We start from the raw sequence: 26,009 nt of genomic DNA on the forward strand, positions 1-26,009 counted from the left end.
ATAGGAAGCACCAACATATTGTTATCTTAGACTATTTGAAAGCCTCAAAATCCTTACTTTGCCATTTCCATCAGTCCTAAACTATTAAATCATAATCCTTCTCCAATTCTAAACAAGTTATCACATTGAAAGGTCTGTATTAAACCAAATTCCTAATTCTTAATAAAATCCAACTTTGCCTTTCCCCCTCTGAGATACTATCAAAGTTCTATTGGGAGTAAATCATCTCATATCTCTGTAAGCAATAAATAGTTGTGTTTTATCAATGGGCTATATTGGTGATATTTGATGACCTGGCATTCAACAGCATCATTGCTGTAATATGAGAACAGAGCACTGGTATATCATAGAGCTGTGACATGAAAAATATGACACCCTCAAACGAGTAGTTTGAGAAGTCAGTAGAAATCACTATTTACAAAGTGTGGACAGGATTTAATGAAATTAGGTGTGATAGAGTTGAATAAAGACTAGTCCATCCAACACTAAAAGGATAACAGGATGGAGCAGGTACCATTTACTAGAACACACAGCCACAGAAGGCAGTATGGAGAGGGCCACTTTACAGGAGTGTGGCTTTAGGGACACAGCTAGCCCTTGGCACACCACAAGAGACCAGAGGCAATAATAACAGGGCCTCACTCTACTCCTTCCAGGCTCCTCCTGATCCTCCACACTGGTCAACTCCAACAGGATGTCAGAAGGTAAATTAGCCCCTTGATGTAGTCCAAATAAATGAGACTCCTGGGGCAAAGAGAAAGGTGGAGAAGGGTGGAAGAAGACTCTAGAGGGACAAATGGAAGCTATTCTCAGAGATGGTTTCAAGATAGTGGAGTAAGCACGAACCAGTCTCCCATTTTCATAAAAATGCTGGAAAACGCACATTTGACCTATGACCTATTCCTGCAGTGTCTCTCATTTTACATATACTATGACAAGTTCAATTACACATATTTAGAAACAAGAGTTGCAGCTAAATTTTTATGCATAATAAAAAAGAGGCATTTCAAAATCCAGAGAACTATGAGGAAGGATATAGAGGGTGTGTCTGCATGTAGTATGGTATATGTCAGATACGTATTTGAAAACAAGAAGGTAATTCTCATTATGTCAGAAACTGGGAAATACCTGAAATCCGGAATCAACCTGTCAACCATGGAGTGAAATCACAGCAAAAAATATATGTGAGCATGTTTTGATGCAGAATAGTGGGAGCATCAAGAAGGAACCATGCCCAAAGAGTGAGAAGTCAGGGGCCAGAGAAGTCTCAGGTGCAGACAAGAGGGTAATTAATTAGGGTATTATGGCACAAACACCTAGGTAGTTTGATGCCTACACACTGTCCACTTTGAGCTCCACCACAGATCAAGTAGCAATAGACAGGATTGTACCTGTCTCTAGCCCAGAACAAATGAGTGTGTGAAAAAAGTCAGAGATTGATGTCCGAAGCCACCGAGATGGGATATGGACTATCCTGTGGCAGAACTCAGTTGTTGCAGCCTGAAGCATTCTTATTCACACCATTGAATATAGCAAAAACCATTGTGGATGCTTTGCTGCCTGCCCATGTGGATTGCTCAATTAGAGACAGCAATCAAGTGGATAGAGAAGGAACCAAAGAATGAGCACCCAGGTGAAAATCACAGAGTATTTGGGAAAAGCCAACACTGTGAAAGAAAGACAACAAACTCAGCAAAATGTGAAATGCATATTTGAGGAAACAGTTGATAGAGCAATTTGACTAAAACTTTATATAATATGCTTAATGTTCTCAGAAGTATAAAAAAATAAGAACAGTTTGATAAAAAAGAGCCACTTAGAGATTTTTGAAATTAAAAATAGAGTTGTTGAAATAAAAAAGTTAAAAAACAACAAGCTGAGAGCAAAAAGGATTTAGATGAGGGATGAATTGCTGAGCTGGAAGATGGCACTAGGGAGTTTTCTCAGAATATAGCATGAAGAGATGCAAAAAAGGGAAAGTTAAGGCATATGGGGGAGAGATCCAAAAGTTTCAAAGTCTATCTGAAAAACATGCCACCAGAAGGCAAAAAAGAAGGGAAATTCATAGTTGAAAAAAAAAAACTAACAATTTATGAGAGTTGAAGAAAGAAATAATCAACCTTAAGTAGCCAAACAGGAAAAAATATTCAAAATACAAACACTGAGAGTCCCAGTAGAAGAAAATTTTAGAAAACCAAGGATATGGAGAAAATCCTGAACAATACCAGAGACAACATTGGATTAGTGAAAAATTTTAGAAAACCAAGGATATGGAGAAAATCCTGAACAATACCAGAGACAACACTGGATTAGTGACAAAATTTATGAGAATCAAATCAGATTCAGACTTCTGATCAATACCACTAGCTACAGGAAGACAATCAGTTTCTTCAGTAATTTGAACCTAAAACTCTATACCAAACTATCATTCAGTATTAAGAGAAAAATGAATACATTTTTAAATATAAAAGAATTCAATTTACCTCCCACAGAATGTCTCTGGAAAAAATATTAGAAGATTACTATAGTTAAAAAGGAAAATAAAATAAGTCCTGTTAGAAATAATTGGTAAAAAAAAGAAAAAGCAAAACTGATGAAAAATTATTGAAATACATTAAATATTGTTAAAGTAATTCTTAAAAATATACACTAAATTCTAGAATATATAAATGCATCAGTTGATAAGGGGAAGGGGAAATAGAAGTGGAAGAAAAAAAACATTAGAACCATTAGAACAAATGTATAGTACTGGGATTATTTTATTGGAAGTCTAATGTAAGAAGTATATTCTCCAGGGAAGTATTTCAAGGGCATATGAACAGTAAAGGGATAATAAAAACAACTCTATAAAGTAGTATATGTTGAAATAAAAATGTAAGATTCCAGATCTTCTGTCCTTGCTGCCAAATAGAAGCCACTGGAAAACTAAGACATTGATTGAGGAACAAGAATAAAAATTATCAGGACAAAACGGAGCATTTAAATTGGATTCTTCACTGTTTATATGAATATAAGAAGGCTGTGGTGGTGATAATATAGTACAGTGTTTAATTATTTAAGTTCCTTATAATCTTTGTCCACACATTTACAGCTACATTCAATCCCTAACCTGTGCCAACTTTCTAACTTGCTCTGAATAAATTATACCACTGCCTTCATGAATTGTAGTTGTGTCATTGGCACAACCTAGGACAATCACTATTGTCTTTTCATAAAGACATTTTTCTTGGCATCATGATACTGTCCTTTGCTTTTCTCTCTTTAATAAAAGTTGCTCATTTCAGTATCAGTGTTTTCCTGAACAACTGGGTTGTTTTGGTAAATAATATGCAAATAGCAAATGTCTATTCGTTGGATAAGTATCTTTTAACAACTTTAGCTGTTAGAATCTTACAGCCAGATTAGTGGTAGTATGTGCTAACTGTACAAATCCCCATTCTATTTCTTTAACCCATGTTTTCCCTTCAGTTGGATTTCCAATTGGCAAGCTATCTTTCACTTTCAGTTGCCACTGACTGTGGGACTGAGATTTAGACTCTCAATAGAAAGAGAAACATTATCAAGAACACATCCATTGAAACAGACTCCCTCATTTAAGAAATTTTAAAATTAGAAGAAAAAATGTTGCTTATAATTAAACACATTTATCTTATTCTTTTACATTATACATATTTTTGTAAACCAGCTCAAATTTCTAGAAATAGGATACAAATTTAATTCAATAAAGGACCCTATAGCTAGTTTTTTTAGTATCAAGAGAAAAGCAGCCCTTAGCAGGCAGTCGTGTGTTTTCAAGAAAGGAATTTACCAAGTTGAAATTCCTTAGCGGATAATAGTCAATGATTCCAAAAATATGTTTTATATAAAAGTTTATATTCACTATATTGCCACGTTCAAGCAAGAGTTTATGTTCTGGAGATAAAGGGACGGGAGACTGGTTACGTTTCAGTAAGTCGTTGTATTTGCTATGGTTTTGGAAAAGAAGCTGTCTACTCACTGGATTCTTCTGTGATGTTGCTGGCAAATGAGCTCCCCACTGCTGAACTGGGTCTTTTGCCTTCTTTGTATTGCTCCCTCCTTCCGGCCCACTGGTTAATTGCTTCTTCCTGGGAACCATCACTAGCTCTTCCACCTCTTTGGACCAATTCCTGGGTAACTTTCAGATACTCTTTATTTCCAAATACCAATCTAGATTAAACCACATTAAATATGAAAGTGAGACAACATTTTCAAGATAGGTAAATCAAGACATAAATATCATATAGTCCAGTCATTGAAACATATAATTACAGTAGACTAGGACTAGATAATTTCATTCAACTTTTTTACGGTTTACTGTCAAACTTGTATTACTTAACAAAAAGAGTCATGTATCATTAAAAAAAATAGACTTATTGGAGAAAAATATGGGGAGGGTGATCACCAAGCATTGCCTCAGTGGATTCAATTCAACAGGTATTCCTAGGGTATTAGCTTGATACTATATTAGTTAGTATAGAGAAATGCGAGTAAATTGTTAAGTATGTCCCCTAAACTCTCAGTAAAGAAATAAAATGTTATTACCTGAATACCATGTGTAATTATAATCTATGATATTGAGTTTTCTATTAAACTCAAGTACTTATGGTTTGACTTTTTATTAATCAGGAGTATACAAATTTCATAATACTTTTGCTGCATATGCTGGCTAAAAATGAAGAAAAGTAAAAAAATGCCAAAATGCATGAAGGCTTTGTTAATTTTATATTTGAATCAATAACAGCTTGAAATACTTTATATAGTTCCAAACTGCTGCTTTCTGTCATCACAAACCATGACATCACGAAACTGTATTAGAAGAAAGAAACCCTAAACTACTGCAGTACAATCAAACTTTAAAAAAGTAACTGAAAAAGTAAAAAAACAAAAACAAAAACAGGAAAACATATAATTCCTGGAAAGTAATGTAATGGGTTAAAGTTAAGATTTTATTTGCTGTTACCTTTTGATACTGTATGAAAAGCAGGAAATACACATTTTAAAAGAGGCCAGCTCTTGACCTTTACTTTTATTCTATTCCCAGCAGCAAATGAGAACTTACAATTGGATTTTTGCAAATTAAAATAGAATTTATCAATATCAAAATTTATTTTCAGAACTATTTAACAAATGGGATATATCTATAAAGAAATAAGTGTATTTATTAATATATATATAATTATTAATATCCATTGATGTAACAACTTAAAATTCACTTGTCAGAGGTCTGGCAAGGTGTCTCACACCTGTAATCCCAGCACTTTGGGAGGCTGAGGAGGGAGGATTGCTTGAAGCCAGAGGTTTGAGAACAGCCTGGGCAACATAGCAAGACTTATCCATAAATTTTAAAATTAGCTGGGTGTGGTGGCATGCACGTGTTGTTGAGCTACTTGAGAAGCTGAGGTGGGAGAATCGCTTGAGCCCAGGAGTTTGAAGCTACAGTGAGCTATGATCACACCAGTGTACTCCAGCCTGTGTGACACAGTGAGACCCTGTTTCTAAAAAAATAAAATGAGATACAATTCACTTGTTGAGGTTAAACAGGTGAGGAGGAAGAACCATTGCCTAATTCATTTTCTATTACTTTACGGTGGACTCCTACTCTTATGAGGGTGACAGGAAAACAACATTCGTTCTATAATATTCAGTGTTCACTTTCTACATACTAATTTCTAATGTTTATTGGAGTGGCCACAATGAGCAAGATGACTTTTGCTCGCTGGAATGTGACAGAGTGGTGGAACTTTTAAAACTAATATAGAACTGATCTCTGGCCATTTCTCCAATGCTTGTTCTACTTCCCCTATTTTTTGAGATTGACAGTCTAGGTTAACTATGAAGGCATTCATCAGGAAGATAATTTTCTGATATCAAATATTTTACATGTAATAGCAATTCTTTTTTGAAAGTGTGGAGTACAAAAGAAATCGTATGGACCTAGGAAACTATGTGTGATAGTATGGCCCTGGGATATGGTGGGAAGACTTTTCCTCCAGGATCTTTTCATATACTTTTGATCTTTTCAAAGTAGGGGAAAGGATACAGTGTGTGTTAAAATGTGATCTGAAAACCACTGAAATGCCCACCAACTACAAAGTATCATTTCCACTGTCCTGTTTGGTGTTTGTGAACTCTTAGGTTTGCAAAGAATATAGAAGGTGATTTTTACGAAGTAATCATTCAGTATAAGCTTGAACACACCCCAGACTCAAATTTATTCCCTATTGAGTCAGTCTAATCCTTGTATACTACAATATGATAGAAAGTTTTTATGTGATGCATTGAATCTACATCTCAGTAATCTTCCTTCACATGTGAGCCTCCCCCTTATTCCATGAATACCCAGTAGATATTTATCAAGCCTTTCAAGGAGTCAGGCAATTTGTACTGAAATGAAGACATTCAAATCTCTTGAGGGACTCTGTTAAAATACACACTATCACTTTGTAGCAACAATATATTAATCCACTAAAAAACACAAATGTTTTACCAATTGCTATGGTTTGAATATGTGTCCCCCCAAAATTTGTATGTTGCAACCTAAGATCCAATGTGATATTATTAAGAGGTGGGGCCTTTAGAGGTGATTAACTCTCCAGGGCTCTGGCCTCATGAATTGACTTAGTATTCTTTAGAAGGGCTAGAATTAACTAGTTAGGACTTTTTGCCCTTCTGTGTCTGCCACGTGAGGATGCAGCAACAGGGAGCCATCTTGGTAGCAGCAAGACACTTAATACCTCACCAGACCCTTAACACCGGCACCTTGACCTTCGACTTCTCAGCCTCTAGAACTGTGAAAAACAAATTTATGTTCTTTATAAATTACTCAGTCTCTGGTATGTTGCTACAACAGCGCAAATGGACTGAGATACCAAACCTGAGTGTGAAAGTGGAAAGCTACCACCTCGAAAGCCAGGGCAGGGCCTAGGAAGTGAATGGGAAGACCACGAAAAAGCAGCAGATCTGGGAGGAGCCCTGATGGAGAAAAGGCATTGCCACTGAAACAGGGATCTTGGAATGTGCGTGTGCTGAGATATGTTGACGTGAGCACGGGTGTTGAAAGCTCCTAATTTCACCAGAAGTCAGTTTGCTGGAAACTATCCCAACAGTTGTATTCTGCTATGAGAAATGAAATAATTTTTTATTCATCTTTTTATTCCCAGTGTTTGGTGCAGAGCATGGGACCACAAACTTTCTCAGATTTGCAGTCCTCTATACCTTTGTGCCTTGATGTGAACTCTTAGAATCACTCCTACTTTAGGAGAAATAAAATATTTTACACATTGTATGTAAGTTTTGTGTTACATTACATACAAAGGGCTGTTTATGGCTATTTCTATGCCATGTAAAATATCTAATCCTTCTCATTGTAATTTTCTCAGGCTAGCCTACTTTTGGTTTCCTCATTACATTTTTTTATGATATAGAATTTCTGGTTCTTTGGCAGAGCTCTTAAAGATATATTCACTCCATTAACAGCTGAATAAATGAAGCTTGAGCAACTACTTTTTTACCCAACAACGTATAGCCCTTACCTGGTAGAGGAAGAACTCAGTGTTTAGTTATTAAATGTTTGACTGGTATCTTTCCTTTATAACACGATGGCTGTTACTTCCAGCCACACTCCCATACCACACCCACCTTCTCTTGTTTATCTAGTTCAGAGGTCACAGATTGTTTACTTTGTACTATGTCTCCCAAATCTCATGATCTGCAGACTCATACCTTAAAGAATGCAGGTCTCCTGCTATTTGGAAAAGTCAGAAGGCCTGTCTGTACTGGACCTGTGTTTTCCTTCCCTAAGGACACGCTAGTTCACCAACACTCCAGACTTGCTCACATACAGCCTGCTTTACTCATTTACATCACCTGCCTGGCCCCTGTAGACAGTTCACATTGTGACTTCTAATCTAATTGATTTCTAAACACACACACACGGTGGAAGAAACTACACAAATATTACGTGAACACTCGTGTCAGGGACTCTGAATCTGAGGCACATGCATAGATGTTAAGGGGTTAGAGGACCCCTTTTCAAAATGTAAGCATAAGTTTATGCCTATATCAATTTTATAATTTTCTGGTAAAACAGCCCAAAAGTGTCCCAGTTTCTCAAAGCAATATACTCCCTGAAAAAATTACCCAGGTTTAGCCTGAGATGCCAGTAGTATAAAGACAATAATGTTGAATAAAGTTTAAAGATATCCATAGTTCTGGGAGAGTTCAATCTATGCAAACATTTATAGATTCAAATATTTGGGTATATATATGAATATTATAACTGTTAAACTATTTTCCTGGGTTTTTTTTTGTTTTTGTTGTTGTTGTTGTTGTTGTTATTTGTTTTGGTATGTGAACTGTTCAAAGAAACCTGATGTGACTTCTCTGCATTTGATTTTTTATTCAATAAATATTGGAGCACCTATACTACAGGACAGGTACTATCTAATTTTATGAATATAGCAATGACCAAAACAGGAAAAATCCATGTCCTCCTGGAACTTACATCTTAGTGAAAGAAGACAGAACAAAACCAAAATAAACCAGTAAAACATATAGCAGATTAGAAGGCAAAAAGTGCTATGTATAAATGGAAAAAGGATAGTGTTTGCCTGGGCTGTAATGAAGATGGTTCAGATTGCAATTTTAAATGGAGTGGTCTGAGAAGACCTTCCTGAGAACATGCTGTGTGAGCAAAAATCTAAAGGAGATGAGGAGATGAGAATGAACTATGTAGACATACAGGGGAAGACTGGTCCAAGTAGTGGGAGCAGTCCATGCAGAGGGCCTGATGTGGATCTGGGCTGGAAGATTCCAGGAAGTAAGTCAATATGGCTGGAAGAGTGATCAAGGAGAAGGGTAAAGGGAGAGAGTTGTAGGAACAGCCTTTTGATGAATCAGTAACACAGGGAACCAGTAGCTGGAATTGTTTACCAAATGGGGCAGTTTCAAAATCTATGTGTAATATCAGCTTTGAGAGAATTCTGACTTGAATTATTGATTTTCATAAGAAATGTTTCTCACTGGGAGAGGCAGGACAGGGAGGAACATGCCTCTGGGAGAAGGAGAGTCAACTTGGGAGATATATTCATCCAGGTGAGCATGTGTTTCCTTTGGGAGGCACAATTGTTCTTACTACAGGTTCCCTTGCAGTTCCAAATAACTATAGACTGAAGCCAGTGTTGGGATTAATGTCATTGATCCTGATTTCTGGATATTGGCACCAGGAAGCAGTCCCCATGACTAATGGTCCTTGCTTTAGGGTGTTCATATCAAGCAGATGACCATAGAGTTTTCATACTGTTCTAGGGCACTTACTCTCTACAAAGCAAATTTCACATTTTATTCTAACAGTTATGTAATTGATGATGCTTTTTGTATTTTATTTCTACTTCCAAATTTTACTAATTTCATTCAAAAATCTACAGACAGAACTACAAAGAAAATATACCTTCTCCTTTAAGTTTCATCATTCCAAATATAATTTCTGAAGCTATTAGGATTATTACCAGCAGTTTGGAAGGAGTTTTTACTCATTCAAAATGTATTTTAATTTACAATATGGAATAATGCAAACATTAAATATAAAATAATTTGGACTCATGTGAAAAAACAAGGGCCTTCTATGAAGTGACCAAAATGATATAGTACTGATTCAAGATTGAAAGCAGACAGGCAGAATTATGTACTTAGGAACGAACTTCCATCTTAGCCCTTCTTGAGGTCTGGAGAGCTTCTGGGTTCTATCAATAGTTTGGTCCAAGTAATGCACACGGGAGGTCAGAGGTCTGCTGGAGGTCAGAGGCCCCATGGTGGCTCAGTGAGGATTAGGCATGGTCGTTTCTGTTTTTTGTCCTTTGTTTTAATTACTATTCCACATGGCCTCCCAAGACATACATACAATGCCTCTGTAACACCACAGCAAGGTTTAAAAATATATTTTTATTTTTAAAATATATTATTTACAAACATATTCTTCCTATTCTTCTGAACATGCTTGGCTTACAAGAGGGAAAGAAATGGTGGATTATTTAATAATGGCAAAGGCTAACATTTCCTATAAAATTGATTTGGCAATATATCAACCTTTTAAAGAGAAATTGATTTTTTTTTTTTTTTACATTAAACTGCAGGCTTGGAGATGCACTATTTATGGGTGGAGTGGGTGATAATGTAAAGAAACAGACTGATATATGCTTGCCTGTGTTCATCTAACTCTAAAATATATATCTTTAGCAATAAAGAAAACATCCCAAGCAATTTTTAAAAAGCCCTCATCTTAAGACTTTCCAAAGCTAAAATATGTAAAAATAATGAAAGTTAATGATTCTGTATAGACCACCATACCTTTCAAAGCTTGCTTCTGAGGCGGCATCAACATGTGTATTTGGTGACAGTAATTTTCCTTTGAGTCATTTTTGTTCTTATCTTCTTTAGAATTTGGCCCCATTGATGCAATCCTTTAGCACTATGCTGGCTCCTGTTTAAAACTGGTTAGTCCAAGGTTTTCTTTATCTTGGTTACCGTGTAGGTCGACATCATTGGTCGGTGTTTTCTCAATAAGAAACAGATTATCTGAAGCACACACTGCACAGTTGGACTCAGCACTGTTTGCTGAAAAATGCATTTGAAAACAGACTTTGTCATCATTTTCATTTGAAAGGTCTTCAAAATCTCTGTAGCACAAATTCTTCACCACTGGTAATATCTGGCTTTTGTCTTTTTCAACATTTTCCAGAGAGCTGGGTCACTCTTCAGGGTTTTTCATTCCCATGGGACAATTAGAAAAAAAATTGTAGTTTCTTTATCTTAACTAATTTTTGCTCTAACTCATCAGTTATGAAGGTCATAACTAGAGCTTTTGTTTTGCTCAGGGCTGCTATCTGGATGACTTGCTGCGACTCTGGTTCCATTCCACAGTGCTGTGGCTAACACCATTGAGCAGACTCTTAGCTGCTAGGCTGCTGCCAGAGGCAGGCCTGAGATTAAGACATGGCGTAATCTTCCTTTCCAGTAGTTGCTGTGCTTTTGCATGAGAGTCACTATGTAAAATAGCTTTGTTAAAGTCTCTGTCAGTCACATTAATCTGCTCCTTCTCAGAATCTATCACACAGTCAGCACAATGATTAAAAGAAAATGTACTCTCTGGGTTTTCCTTAGGTTTTTGAATGTCTGGTGGCCCAGTGAGGTGCACTGAATGAGGTGCAAGACTACAGAGAAGTTTGACTAGAAGGGAAAGATACAGAATTTGAGTTCTCACAGCATTCTGCAGGTGGAGTCTTGCTTCATTTGCAGGTGGAGTCTTGCTTCCTTTGCAGGTGGAGTCTTGCTTCCTTTGCAGTAGACGTTGGCTGCCTTTGCTTCTATGAGCTGCATGCTCACAGAAGATGAAGAACTAAAGTTGAAGTCTTTGCCATCTTGAACTGGAAAGATGTCAGTAATGGTATTTGGCAAACAATTTATTCCTTCTGTGCTTTGCTGTATGTGTGAGTCTGATGTGATATTTCCTGGGATATCAAAGTTGATTTTTCTCTCTTTTTCCACATCTTTAGAGTCCTCAAAAGGCATTTTACTTAAATCTGCATTACTTAAACTTGTGGTCTTTTGGGTATTATGTGAAGTAGGAAGAATTTTTTTGAGAAGAGTCTTAGACTCAGAGAAATGTTTCTTTCTGGGGGTGTTCTGACTAATTTTAAAGACCTTCTGCTGAGAGATAGCAGATTCTACCTCACAATCATCTAAGACTGTAGATAGTGTGTCAGGCTTATTTTTCTTTCTCTCCAGAGTTGAGGTTAGAGAAATCACCACTGTATCAAAATTATTCTCCTTCTGGACACCACACATGCCAGGAGGAGAGATACACAAACAATCTCAACTCTGATGCTTGTTTTCAAGCTGCCACATTTCAGGGTACCTAATACCAGACTGTGATGGAGATGTGAAAGGTTCTTTAGTAGTGCGATTGGAGGACATGTTTCTGTATTTAGTTACTGTTTTCCTTTCTTTTAGGATGAGTTATATTAATTAGTATATTCTGTGTCTTACTCATGTAGTTGACTTTAAATTTCTTTTCTTTCAATGGTTACTTTCAGCAATGGGCTCTCAGTTCTGGCGATTTCTCCTTCATGTTTAGATGGCACCTCAGGTTTTAGTTCTTCCACCAATATGTTCTTATGTTTAGGAAAGCAGCTCCTAGAACTGTAGCATCTCTGAATGGGTCTGAGAGAGAAATGCTGTCAACATTTTGGATGTGTCTTTTTTGTTGGGAACTGTATTCCTGGTTTACAGAAAAAGTTTTTCTTGATTTCTCTTTGCACATTGAAAGCCCCAAGTTTCACTTCTGTAATAAATTTGCCTTTTGCTGGCTTAAAGGCTTCTACTGTGCCTGGGAGATTCTGTAATGTAATGTTTTCTGATAATGATTCTCCATAGTCATTAAATATAATCATAGGTAAGACTTTTTCCAGTTGATGAGAGACAGCCAAAAGAGGATCATCATTTCCCTTCTTCCTACCTATTTTGCTGTCAGATGGATGCTGTTTCTTATCTTTAGGGAGAAAAGAAGAATTCTGCTTTTCATTCACAGAAGCAGACATACCCTCATCTCCATTTTCCTTAGATTTCCCTAATGCCCCAGGCTGATGAAACACAGGCTCCAAGGCGTCTCCTTTGACTTCCTTTTCAAGAGCTTTTATATTTTCTTGGCATGTTCAGCCAGCAGGCTGAGATACACCTAAAGAGGAAGCAAAAAAATAAAAATTAAAAAGGTTTACGTGTCCACTTAGAGAACAGATGTTCCAATTTCCAGAATAAAATGCAATGCAAATCCTTTGTAAGTATTTTGGGTATTGGTTTTCATTCATTTATAGCATGTCAAAATGTTTTTCACAAAAGTTCATTTATAATAAATATATCATTTGAAATCAACCAATTCTCTTAGAGTGTAGAAATATCACCTGGTAGTTTTACAAAGTAAGAATTTAATTAAGCTTTGCTCTAAAACAGCAACTTCCAAAAGTGGGTGAAATGAAAATTTTGCAAGAAACCTATGCAACTAAATTTTAAGTGCAACTCTTGATAAAGAACAGCTTGCTATGATACGGTATTTGAACATGGCATTATACTACAGGCTAAGTCAAGCTCAATATAATTTGAGATGGTACAACAAATGAAGATGTGGGTAAAAGGAATGGAAGAAACATAAGTATGCTTTTAGACAGACTTTCAAACATGTCCAGTAGTATCCTTTGCCCTGGGCTTTTTATAGAATAGGTTCACAAACTCAAAGTCTGTGGCATTTAAACAGGTAACATAAACAGATGAAGCAGGCTGGGTGTACATATTCTCTGCTAGTCAGCTCCAGCCATGTTAAAAGGTGTCCTAGTGTTACCGGATCCTCTCATTTTTTTCCAGAAGAGAACTAGAATCTGGACTTTTTTTCTATACTGTAAAATCTCTTAATTTCTAAGGATTAGTTCAAATTTTTTTTTTTTTTTTTTAATGACCCTCTATAGGTGGAGGCCAGCATACTTAGGGACCAGATTTTGCCCAAGAACTCCCAGCTTGCAACCTGCACTCCTCTGTTTTATAATATTAAAATATATTCTTATGAGAAGCTTGTGAACCTGAACATGAGGCACCAGAGCTTTTGTGAAAAACAGTGGACAAAAATATCTCAAATTCTATTTTAAACTACATCTGAGATTATTTGTTAAGAAAGAGGAATGGGCAACAAGTGAATACTTATATCATAAAAATTGATGAACAAGGTATCAAAAAGGACATTTTAAATAAGTTTAAAATTGGAATGGATTATTTATACCTTTATTTTAAATGTTTTAAATTTAAACATGATTTTTATTTGTACTTATAAATTTTTACATAAAATGCTTATAATTATATAAATACTTATATAGAGAAAAAAATTCTCTTCAACAGGAAAAAGAACAGCATCGAGCATACTAAGGTCACTTGAGGAGTCTAACCATTCCCATTTGCCTCTCTTCTAGCCTGAAGGAAGGTCTTCTCTCTTGGCAGGTACTGAAATAGTTTCCAGTGGGCTTGGTCACAATCTGAGATCTGTAATGTGGAGGTCATAAGAGAAAAGACATGGAGACCTATCTCTCTAAAGGCCATTTACAATAGACCACGGACACAATAACAGTTTATAGATTGATGGACTGCCTTCCAGAATGGGACTTTATTCTTTCTTCTTAAAATAACATCTTCATGCCAGGAGCCATTATGTTTATACCCCCTTTCAATTTTATAATTTTATATTTTATAGACCCTTTTAATTGACTACATTTTAATTTCTGCAAAAAGTGATATAGAGCAGAGAAAGTTATGTAATAATGCATTGATAACAGATTCTAAGAATAATGGGTCCTAATAATCTATATCTGGATAAATATTTTTATTTATATTTTTATTAGTTATAATACATATCATTAATAATGCAGAAGTATATAAATAATAACTATAGGCCAAGTTTCAAAAGCATTTTGTATGTTTTTATCTTCCTAGTTTTATAGACAGTCCTGTGATAAAGAAAGTACATAAACTAAGCAGTTCATTTTATACGTACTTAGAAAATCATTGAATTAGACTTATATACTGTGGTATTCAAGATTTCCCATTTTTTACAGGCTTTTCTTCTTTTCCTCGTCATTTTGGGGAGCTGTGGGTCTTCAGTTTTCACCGCCCTTTGAAAATATCAAATAAATTTGAAATTATTTTCCCATCAGAATTTAGGTTTAATCAAATTACTGAGTAACTAACTCACTTGCCAACTTGATAGCACGGGTATCTTTCTGTGGTATCCCTATATTCTTTTCCTTTAAATATATTTTACTGTAGTAATTACATTTACCTTTTTTGTTTAGTTACATCTCAATTATTTAGTGCATTGTTATATATATATATGTACATGTGTATATAAATGAATATATTCAAACATATAGATATGTAAAACATATACACATAAATTCCTATTTGTAGACATTTAGGATGCAAGTTGATGCATATTGTTTAATTATTTTTATGTTTTGCTGTTTCCGATATTAATAGAAACACCCAATTTTTTGTAAACTTAGCCTAAATCCAATATTATGAAATTTGTAGCCCTGCTAAAAATTAAGTGGGGTAGGGAGATGGTTTGCCTTCATTATACTGTCATATATAACCATATTTAAATATTATGATTGAGTACACATATTGGTAGAGGTGGTAATTCATTGTAGAAGACTAAATTCTTTACCTTAACTGTGAAAGAAAGGATTATATTCTCTGTTGATGATGTCTTAACTCATAGAAAGTGTTGGAGATGGCATCAGCGGGAAGGCCATCTCCTAACTTCCCAATTACCACCTCAAGCAGGCACCTGCCTGTGCTCAGCGCTAAGCCTGATTCCAATTGCTTTACCTTAAAAGAATTAATCTATCTGCAAAGATGAAAAGGAAATAGTTTCCCATGGAAGCAGTTTGCTTTAAGTGTGTTTGGTCAGACCAGGCTGTATCTTTGGACACCTCAGTCAAAAAGCTTGACTCTTATTTGTTTTATGTAAAATGAGGCTGCTTTGTGGCCAGTTTTGGCAAAAATTTATTAAAATTCTTCATAACTCACCTCTCTCCTCAAAATCCTCCAAATCATAATATCTGTTGATTTAAAATCCTTTTTATTCCATAGCCTCTTCAAATCTCTTAATTTTCTGAAAATTCTTTTTCCTTAGGCCGCCTTTTTTATATAGAGCAATTGATATTCTTTTGGCATCTTTCAATTAACCTGTCTACATTCTCCTGCAATAAGCAGAACTACATCTCTGTGGCTTGTGAGGTGAGCAGTAATCCATTCTTCTTAGAAGGCCAATGTGGGGATTGGGTAGGGTAGAGAATTACAAATGCACAATTTAATATCTTTGTTTTTTTATCCCTGTCTTACACATAATTGGGATTTCTAATTTAAAAATGCTTCAAAAGCACCTGACTAGGTATAGCTACTATAGAAAAATGTATGGAGATTCCTCAAAAAATTAAAAAAAAAAAACTACCATAGGATCCAGTAATTCCACTCGTGAATATATATCCAAAGGAAATGAAATCAGTATTTCAAATATCTGCACTCCCATGTTTATTGTATAGCTATCACAAGTCAAGATATGGAATCAACCTAACTGTCTAACAAGTGGAGAGAGAAAATGTGGTATATATACAGAATGAAATATTATTCAGCCATAAAAAATGGAATCCTGCTGTTAGTGACTACATGGATGAACCTGGAGGACATCATGTTAAATGAAATGAACCAGACACAGAAAGACAAATACCATGTGATCTCATTCATATGTGGAATCTCAAAAAAAGGTTGACATAATAGGAGCAGAGAGTAGAACAGTGGTTAACAGAGATTGAGGGGGAGAAAGGGGTAGGAAGGTGGGGAGTGGTTGGTCAACAGGTTCAAAGTCCCAGTTAGATTGGACCAATGAATTCTGGTGTTCTGTTGCACACTAGGAAGACTGTGGTTAACAGTAAAACATTGCATATTGCAAAACAGCTATAAGAGAGGCTTTTGAATGTTCTCACTACACAAAAAATGATAAATGCATGATGTAATGGACAAACTACATTGATTAGATTATTACACACCATAGCTATGTACTGAAATATCAAATTGTACCTTATAAATTTTTACAATTACAGGGCCAAATAAATAAATACTTTTTTAAAAAGCACATGACTAGGTTAGTGATTTTTCTCAATGGTTTCACATAGTTTAAACAGAAAAATGTAGCCGGCTGCACTGGGTTTAGTTGAGAGCGCTGGACTTTGACCCAGAAGATCTGGGTCTGTACTGTGGCTCTGCTTCTTACTCAGCAGGTTGTGTCGTATCTGTGAGGCTGAGTTTCCTTTACCTTTAAGATAGAAATGCTAACAAAATTTAACTTGCAAAGTTATCTTGAAGAAACACAACTGAAAACATTATTAATAGTTCCAGTGAAATGATACTTGCTATTCTTAACCTCTGTTATAGTATATATACATAACAATTAGAATACACCCATAATTAGAGCTGAGCAGTGGCTGGCTTTGGGAGACTTACCATCGTATCAGAGCTGCAGGTGAGGTCTTCAATGAAGCTGACCAAACCATACATTCTTTTTGCACTAGAATGTCTAGAAGTTTTCAAGATTATCTCATTCAAAGCTCTCTGTATGTGAAAAACTGGGACCCAGACCATCCATGCTTCCTGAATCTCACTAATGGTGGCAAACCACTAATTAGGTAAGCTGTCTCTTTGAGCAGACACATGTGGTATAGATGCCCTGGAGATATGGATAGGCTTTGTGTCCCCACCCAAATCTCATATTGAATTGTAATCCCCAGGTGCTGAAGGAGAGACCTGGTGGTAGGTGATTGGATCATGGCAGGGGGGCAGTTTTCCCCATGCTGTTCTCATGATAGTGAGTGAGTTCTCTTGAGATCTGATGGTTTTGTAAGCATTTGGAAGTTCCTCCTTCATACACTCTCTCTCACCTGCTGCTATGTAAGACGTCCCCTTGTGCCATGATTGTAACTTTCCTCAAGCCTCCCCAACCACGTGGAACTGTGAGTCAATTAAACCTCTTTTGTTTATAAATTACCCAGTCTCGGGGAGTGTCTTCATAGCAGTGTGAAAACAGGCTAATACACCTGGATTACGTCTGACCATAAAGAACATATTTTATAGTCCGTTTTCACTTTAGCATTGAGAAAGCACAACTTTGTTCCAGAAAATTGAATGTACTCTTTCATATGAACCTAGTATCTAGCACAGTGCCAGACACATAATAGGTACGTAATACATATGCATAAATAAATAAATAAATAAATAAATTAGATAGACAATCTGTACCTAACTATGGTTTCAATAAAGTGTCTTCTTGTATTTTTAAACATACTTTCCTTTTACAATGTATTGAATTTGTTGATAGTTAAAATTCTGTTTTAAAAGAAATAAGTTGCTCGTATTTTTTCCTACTAGTTATCTCTCTTGCTCTGTACTTGCATAAGAGGCACCCAAATCAGCTGACGGCAGTGTCTGGAATCATTGGCTGTAGGGGTACTATCTATTCTATTTTAATTGAATGGCAGCAAACATTTCTTCCTTTTTGCCTGTTAAACATGGCATAGCTATAGCTGCATTTTCTAAATTGATCCTAAGCAAAATGAGGAGTGGGAGAAGGTATTCTTTAAAATCCCAGGCTTCTGTTTCGATACCCTCTCTTGTCCTGTATGACCCTCTTCCTTCAATATGGTTGACCATGTTATGCTCTCTCCAGTCTCTCTATTTTAGAAAGGCCTATATAAAGATACAATAAAATGCTTAGAACATAAGCAATGTAGGGACACTGAAGAAAGTTTTGGCTATTAAATAATTTGATATTTGATTTTTCAAAAAATTTCAAAATAGTCATTGACTATTTTGTAGAATATTGTTGAACTTCCTCACATATGGTTTAGAATTTGTCATTTTAATTTCACAGGGAGACACCAAAATAATTTTAAAGCTTTCCTACAATGATTTCATAGCATTTACATATTTTCTATCTCTAAAACAACTATTTTACACTGTCTCTTCTCCAGCCTCCTATCTGTCCTCCTCTTCCCACACTCTCAGTGATGGGCTTGACACATTCCTCATAGGAAACAGAAGCTGACTGAAGCTGTTTCTACCTTCCAATACTAATTAATTGTTAATTAATACAAACTGACTTCGTTGAATTTATATCATAGTCTATGAAATCTCTTTTATTTTGTGGAAAAAGTAAGTGTACCTGAACCATTTTCCTGCAATTTATCCTCTCCTCTCCTGCAATATCCATTTCTGTCTTTCTCTGCATCACTCCATCTATTATTGCATGTCACTGTTCACCTTTACAGCAACACATCTTCATGGATTTGTCTGTATTTTCTGAGTCCGCTTTCTCTCCTCACAGCTTTTCTCAGGCCCACTCCAGGAACTACCCTATCACTTATCCCTACCACTCCACTGAGGGTGCTCTTACCCACATCACCAGTGACATCCGTATTGTCAAAGCCAAGAGTCAATTCTGTGTCATCTTAGGCACACTCTCAGCAGAATTTGACACAACTGATCACTCTGTTCCTCTTGCATCGCTTTTTTTCTTTGAACTCCATGGTGTCACACTCTTCTGATCCTTATCCTGCTCTACTGGGCACTCCCTCGTAGATGCTTTTGCTGGATCTTCCCTTGCTTAGTCTCGAATCTTTGACATCTTCAGGGTTCCCTTCACTTTTTCGTCAACTCTTTCCCTAGGAAATATTGTTTGAGAGCTTCAAAATAATATACCTAGGTGATTCTAAAATTCATAATTTTACTCCTAAAATTCAGAATTTCTTAAGCCCAGAAGTCTAAGCTTAAATTCCAACGGCCAAATTGATGTGTCTATTCATATGTCTAATTGGAATCCCAAACTCATAAGGTCCCCAACTGAGCTCTTAATGTCATCTGCCTTCATTTCTTTTCTTCCCCAAATCTTTCCAATCTCGGTCAACAGCATCACCATCCATCTAGCTTAAGTCAAACATCCAGATATTGTCCTTGACTCTTCTCTTTAACCTTCCTCATCCAATGCATCAGCAAGTTTGCCCTACTCTGTTTCTAAACATCTTATCCCAAATATGTCTGTTTGTTTTCTACTCCATCGTTACCACCCCAATCCAAGCCACCAGATATATTTTTAAAAATCTGGACTAGTGTAATAACTTCCTAGCTTATTCCTAGTTTCTCTTATTTCTATATTCATATCCTTTGATTATATAGCAGCCAGATTGATTTTTTAAAAGCATAAATCAAATCATGTTATCCCACCCCCTGCTTAAAACTCTCTAATGGCCTCTCATTTCACTTTGAAAAATTCTAAGCACCTTTTTTTTTACACATATACATAAAATACCATTTTATTCACAAGTAAAATATATCACTACTAAACCTTTGGGTATACATTAAGGAATCCATTTTACTACAAATTTCTTGGGTTTATATTTTTAATGTTTATTTTTTTCTGTACAAAATTGGCAATAAAGCTCAGGAAAGTTACTATGATTGCTATTATATATCAGCTGAATCCTATCATATCTGATGTCTTTATATTGGATTTTACAGGTCTTTTTTCCATCTGCACTTTGACTCATTACTATAATTTACAAGAAGAAAGGGGAAAAATGTAAACTGGAAATACTAACAATATCTTTTTACTGCAGAATTACACAGTAATACTGTTACACTCAGAAAATTATTGGATGATAAAGATTTTTTGGGGGGGAAGATATTGTTATAAAGTTTTACTGGTGTCATTTTTCTGATAAATTACCTAAAAATTACCTAAAATTTCAATTGCTAAGTTGGAATATTTTCCTTTGAAACAGTCAAAGGAAATGTACTATTACCAATAAAAAGAGAAAGATTCACAAAGGGGTAGACAATGATATAATGATTGCTATGAAAATTCTAGAAGGAGACTAAATATGAAATTCAGAAGGTTAAACGCTTAACTTCCAGGGTAGCACAGCATCTAGTACTCTTTGTAATTCCCACTGGCTTTAGTTTTCTGTAGAATCTGAAAGAATTCTTAGTGTTTTTATTATTTCTTTATTATTTGTTTTTATTACTTCATTTTCCCAATTTTAGCATAATGTCTATGCTCTCTGTACTATATTTTTAAGGAAATTCATACACACAAAACAGGTTCTGAAAAGTTCAAGTGTAAAAATATTTGGAGAACATTTAAAATTTCCATTTACTTTGAAAAGTATGTTTAAAATATATAAACTTACCCATTACTGTCATTTCTGATTTTAAATGGCATGAGATTTAAACTATATTTGTCCTTAAAAAAAATTCGTAAGAGCATAAGAAGAGTTATATAGGAAAACAGTTGTTTCAATAATGCCCATATATCACTTCAGATTTGCTCTCAGCTTCTTGTTTACAAACCTGGGACCTGATCAGTAATTCTTAGTGAATAGTTTGCCAGTGTCTTGAAAGTAAGACGCCTTAGTTAAGATCACTGAAGGCTGTTTCGGTGCCTATTGCAAGTTGTTCTTTATATTTTTACCTCCTTCTCTGTGCTGAAAAACACTGATGAGTAAATGCATTTATATCTGTATTTATATGCATTTGTGTGGATGAATGTTTGAATTCATTAAATTTTTAATGGAAACATTCAAATCTCATATGTGATGAAACCAAATTTACTTTCCCCAAGCATATGATGGGCAGGTTGTTGAGGCACACAGGGAGCATTTAAGTCCATCTATAGAAAAGGCCCTTGGTGATCACTGGAGCATAAATTGCTTAAGGTCTTGAGATTAGAAGAATAGGTATCAAAAACTTCAATACTAAACTAACTAACTTAACCATAACCTTTGTTGGAATGCCATCACTCTATTTGACTCACAACTGATCAAATGTAACTTAATGGATAAAGATAATCCTTGGAGAGATAAGAAGCCCACCCTACAAACTTTTCTTTCTTTTTATTATTATTATTATTATTTTTTTATTATTTTTAAGACAGAGCTCTGTCTCCCAGGCTGGAGTGCAGTGGCCTGATCTCGACTCACTGCAACCTCTGCCTCCCAGGTTCAAGCGATCCTCCTGCCTCAGCCTCCAGAGTAGCTGGTATTACAGGCGTCCGCCATCACGCCCGGCTAATTTTTGTAGTTTTAGTAGAGACAGGGTTTCACCATGTTGGCCAGACTGGTCTCGAACTCCTGACCTCAAGTGATCCGCCCTCCTTGGCCTCTCAAAGTGCTGGGATTACAGGCACGAGCCAATGCACCTGGCCTGATCCTACAAACATTAAGTCAGAGTCTCTGAGGAAATGAAATGCAGATAGAAAAGAGGATTGTGTAGTGTGAAATTTACTATTTCTAAAGTTTAAAGAATTGGGAAAGAAAAAATTGATATTAGTGAAAAGAAAAATGAGCTTAGTATCTAATACTGTGTGATACATTCAGTAATACCAGAAAAATCTCTTAACAGTTCCAAAATGTCTGTTCTTTGTTTGACTGTCGACATGTGTGGCACCATCTATCCAAATCCCCGATTTCTTTTTTTTTTTTTTTTTTTTTTTGAGACGGAGTCTCGCTCTGTCACCCAGGCTGGAGTGCAGTGCAGTGGCCGGATCTCAGTTCACTGCAAGCTCCGCCTCCCGGGTTTACGCCATTCTCCTCCTCAGCCTCCCGAGTAGCTGGGACTACAGCCCGCCACCTCGCCCGGCTAGTTTTTTTTGTATTTTTTAGTAGAGACGGGGTTTCACCGTGTTAGCCTCGTGATTCACCCGTCTCCGCCTCCCAAAGTGCTGGCATTACAGGCTTGAGACACCGCGCCCGGCCCAAATCCCCCATTTCTTATTGCAGAAAAGTGGGAGAGATGTAGCAAATTACCCAAGAAACATGGTCCTGAGATGCCGCTTCACTTTCTCTCTCCACCATGGTAAGATTCTGAAAGTGAATAATTTTCTTAAGATTTTTCAAAGATTTTCATTGCTTTACTCTGTTAAACACAGAGGCTCTTCCTGACATGCTTCATGAACAGCCCCTTTCCTCTTTCACTTTATTATGGAATGATAAAATTAAAACTGGGAAAATCTAGTGTACTTACAACAGAGATAGCCTTTGAATTTGGCATTCTGCACTATGGACTTAAAGTAGTTCTGAGCTGAACTTGATGTAAAAATGTAAATATAATGTAAATTTCAAGGAGTTTACTGTTTAGCACAGGAATTCTCAAATTTGAATGTGGTTAAGAATCACTGAACAATTTGCTAAAAATGTAGATTTTGACCGTCACTTTAGAGATTTGGACTCATTGGTGATTCAGGTGTATGCAATTTTAATGAGCGCCCACGCTCCCATCCCCTTATACACACACCAAGTGGTTTTGATTAGAAATCCCACTGAAGCAGATGCAATTGAATAGGTAGAATGGAACTTCATTCAAAAATTCTTTGAAAGCCTTAAGATTTTAGGCTAGGGCAGCTCTGAGGAAACTTGCTATTGTTTCACTTTATTCTATCTCATTTCTCTTCTTTCTCAACTGCACACACTAAGGCTTGGAATTTTTGTTTTATTGTTTTGGCTTAAGACTCTCTCTCTATCAACAAGCTTCTAGGAAGAAAACTCAGTGATAGATTGCTTTTTATTTTCTCAGCCCAGTGTGAAGAGGCTCTACCTAAATTGTGTTCTAAATCAATCTTATGTGTCAGCTCACCAACATCCTTTTTTCATCTTGTACGAACTGGAACTTGTGATAAAAATCTAGCAAGTCAGATTAGCAAGCCAGGAGTAAGAAGACAACTCATGTTGTCTTTTTGATTGCTTGCTCTCCTGTGTTCACATTCAGCTTCTCAGTGGCAGAGGGTTCCTACAGTTTGGGTATAACTGTCTGTAAGGGCTGAAACAATTGGAAAGTACATGGAGAATTACAGTGTAGTGAAAGTGTTCGTAAGGAGGGCACTTGGCAGGATGAATGAGGTATTTAGAGTTTTATCTTTTTATTTATGATGGAGGATCCATCAGCTCATTTCCTTAGTGCTATAGCATCTGTAGGGTATGTTCTTTAGCCTGGGATTGAAACAGACCCCTGGCTGCTCCACAGTTAACTTGACTTGAGCCACCTGAGCTTCAGAGGAACTTTATTACTGGGTCCAGCAAATATACACAAAACACCTCAGTGTATACAGCCTTAGGTTATTCCAGTCTTCTGTGGAACCACTAGCGGTATGACCCAAAATGTAGGATCCACAAGGGCTAAGACCTTGTCTATCGTATACTTTGATATGCTCCTATTGCATATGTGTGGAGGAAACATAGCATTTAATAAATATTTGTTGGATGAATTAATACATTATCTATTGTTTCCCAGCTTCAGTCATTTGCATACTACCTTCACGAGTTCTACAACATCCATAAAACAGCTATGCTGTTATTTGCTTAACAGTTTTTTTTTTTAATTTTTTCTTTTACTTTAGCTTCAAGTTAGGCAATAATATAGGTGTAAATCCTGGGTTATATCTAACACATATTAAAACAAAACTAATAAAAAGGAAGTATCTCATCTTGCACCACTCCAAACCACTGTGCATTCCAGCAGTGGTGTGTGTCCCTTGCTTTAGAAGATTTTAAAGATGCAGTCATACTCTACGTGCTATCATGACATTATTAGACTAGAAATCCCTGAAGAACTGTATTTTGCTTTGCTTCATTTCCTCTCTGGCTTTAGAATGACTATTAGACTGGAAGTTTAGCTAATCCCTCATGCAGAATGATGCATGAATTAAATATCACTGTATGAAGAGAAATCACCCTATCCAATTACAATTAGAACCCTAGCTACTCTATATATTTTTTGAATTGCTAGGTCTGAGATTTCTGTAATTATGGTTTTCCCCTACGTTGACCTTGACCAGCACAGGGAGTTTCAAAATCTATCTTGAGAAGCCCATTTTCAAAATTGACTCAGTCCTGTGTGACATTTTACATTATTCCTCTTTGACTAATTATAATCCACAACAAGAAGTGATAACTTCATTTTAACACATGTATTTCAAATAGTAAAAGTTTATACTATGAAGGTGTATTTCCATTAAGATGAAGAAAGAAAAAATAAAGCACACACATGTACTTAAATATATGATTAAATGCTTTGTAAAGTTAGCAAAAGAATAGGCACAAAAGGCTAATTGAATACATCTCAGGGACTACTTTTTTTTCTGCTCAAGACTTTCCTTACCTATTAATTAAACGAACAATGCCTTTGAGTTTTCTAAAGAGGAATGCTGTCTCTTTTTTTGCTTATTGAAGTGGAGCCACACTACTTCAATAACCATGTTACAGAAGAGCTATGTTTCTCTGAAGACTTAATAAGTGCTGAATCGTCAACTCTTGCTGGGTTTAAATGACATCCTCCTAATTTTGAAATACTCAAACTTAAACCTCAGTTTGAAGTAGCATTTGAATATACCTTCAAACAGAAACCTCTGTGTATAATTCCTCCAAAACATGAAATCCCTGTAACTCTTTCAATGAAGTTGTGTTGGTGTTCCCCAGACGCAGAGCTCATCAATTCTGCTGACACCAGAGAGTTTCCGATTCCTGAAAGCAGGACCCCTGTGACATCTTCATTCCTTTCCAGTCTAGAATCAAGGAAAACTGATGTATAACCACCCTTCTAAATTCTAAAGATTAAGAAAAATCTCAAGTAAATATTTAAAATAAACACTCAAAATGTATCTTATCCCTATCAAGATTGTGCTTTGCTTATGTTAGCCTAAGAAATGGCTGTATGTTAATTCTACTTCAAGTCATTTGGAAGAAAATAATAAATATGACCTTTATAACATTTTAGTGGCAATGTTATCATCTATTATTAAGAGCCAATTATTGTTAGCAATATTAAGGGCACTTTGGACAATGCTAAATCTCATTATTTGTTCATAATTCAAAGTAACTTGAATTACTTTGAAATTACTGTGTTACCTCAGAAAAAATAATTTGATAGGACTATTAACGCAAACAAGATAAAAGGGCTTCAAAGAGGCTTTAATCAAAAGATTTAGAGGAGAAATCTCCAATCTTAGAATCCCCATTTTAAAACATTTTCTATGCTTACTTATTCACTTAAGTAAATACATTTCTGCAGCTTAATCCAAACATGTTTTTGAAAGCAATAAAAAGGCATTTATTTTAAAATGTTCTATGCTTACTATTTCCTGCTGACCTCCTTTGTATACAGCTGAAGCTATTGACTGTGCTGCATTTTTGCCCACTGTCATAAAAAAGTATGTAAATTGCAGTCTGGCCAATGATGAGGGAATGAGAAAATTATGCTTAGAATTAATCTGCCAGGTTAATTTAATCACTTTATGACTGGTTTTAAATTGGGCGGATAATCAGTGCTAACATCCCATTCCATCTCAAATTCACCGA

General features: G+C 35.9%; 2 long non-coding RNA genes across 3 annotated transcripts in view; one reads left to right on the forward strand and one right to left on the reverse strand.

Moving 5' to 3' along the window:
• Positions 1-26,009, forward strand: part of LOC144341510 (uncharacterized) — a 122,559-nt gene that overhangs the window by 45,356 nt on the left and 51,194 nt on the right. The gene's annotated exons all lie outside the window — the stretch shown is intronic.
• On the reverse strand, positions 1,083-20,787 carry LOC100429623 (uncharacterized). The gene is made up of 3 exons (XR_001445442.3): positions 14,606-20,787; positions 10,366-12,751; positions 1,083-4,188 (listed from the first exon to the last, which is right to left on the reverse strand). It is a non-coding gene; the product is annotated as an uncharacterized LOC100429623 (long non-coding RNA).

This window comes from Macaca mulatta, chromosome 6 (assembly GCF_049350105.2).
Source record: "Macaca mulatta isolate MMU2019108-1 chromosome 6, T2T-MMU8v2.0, whole genome shotgun sequence".
Lineage (NCBI taxonomy): Eukaryota > Metazoa > Chordata > Mammalia > Primates > Cercopithecidae > Macaca > Macaca mulatta.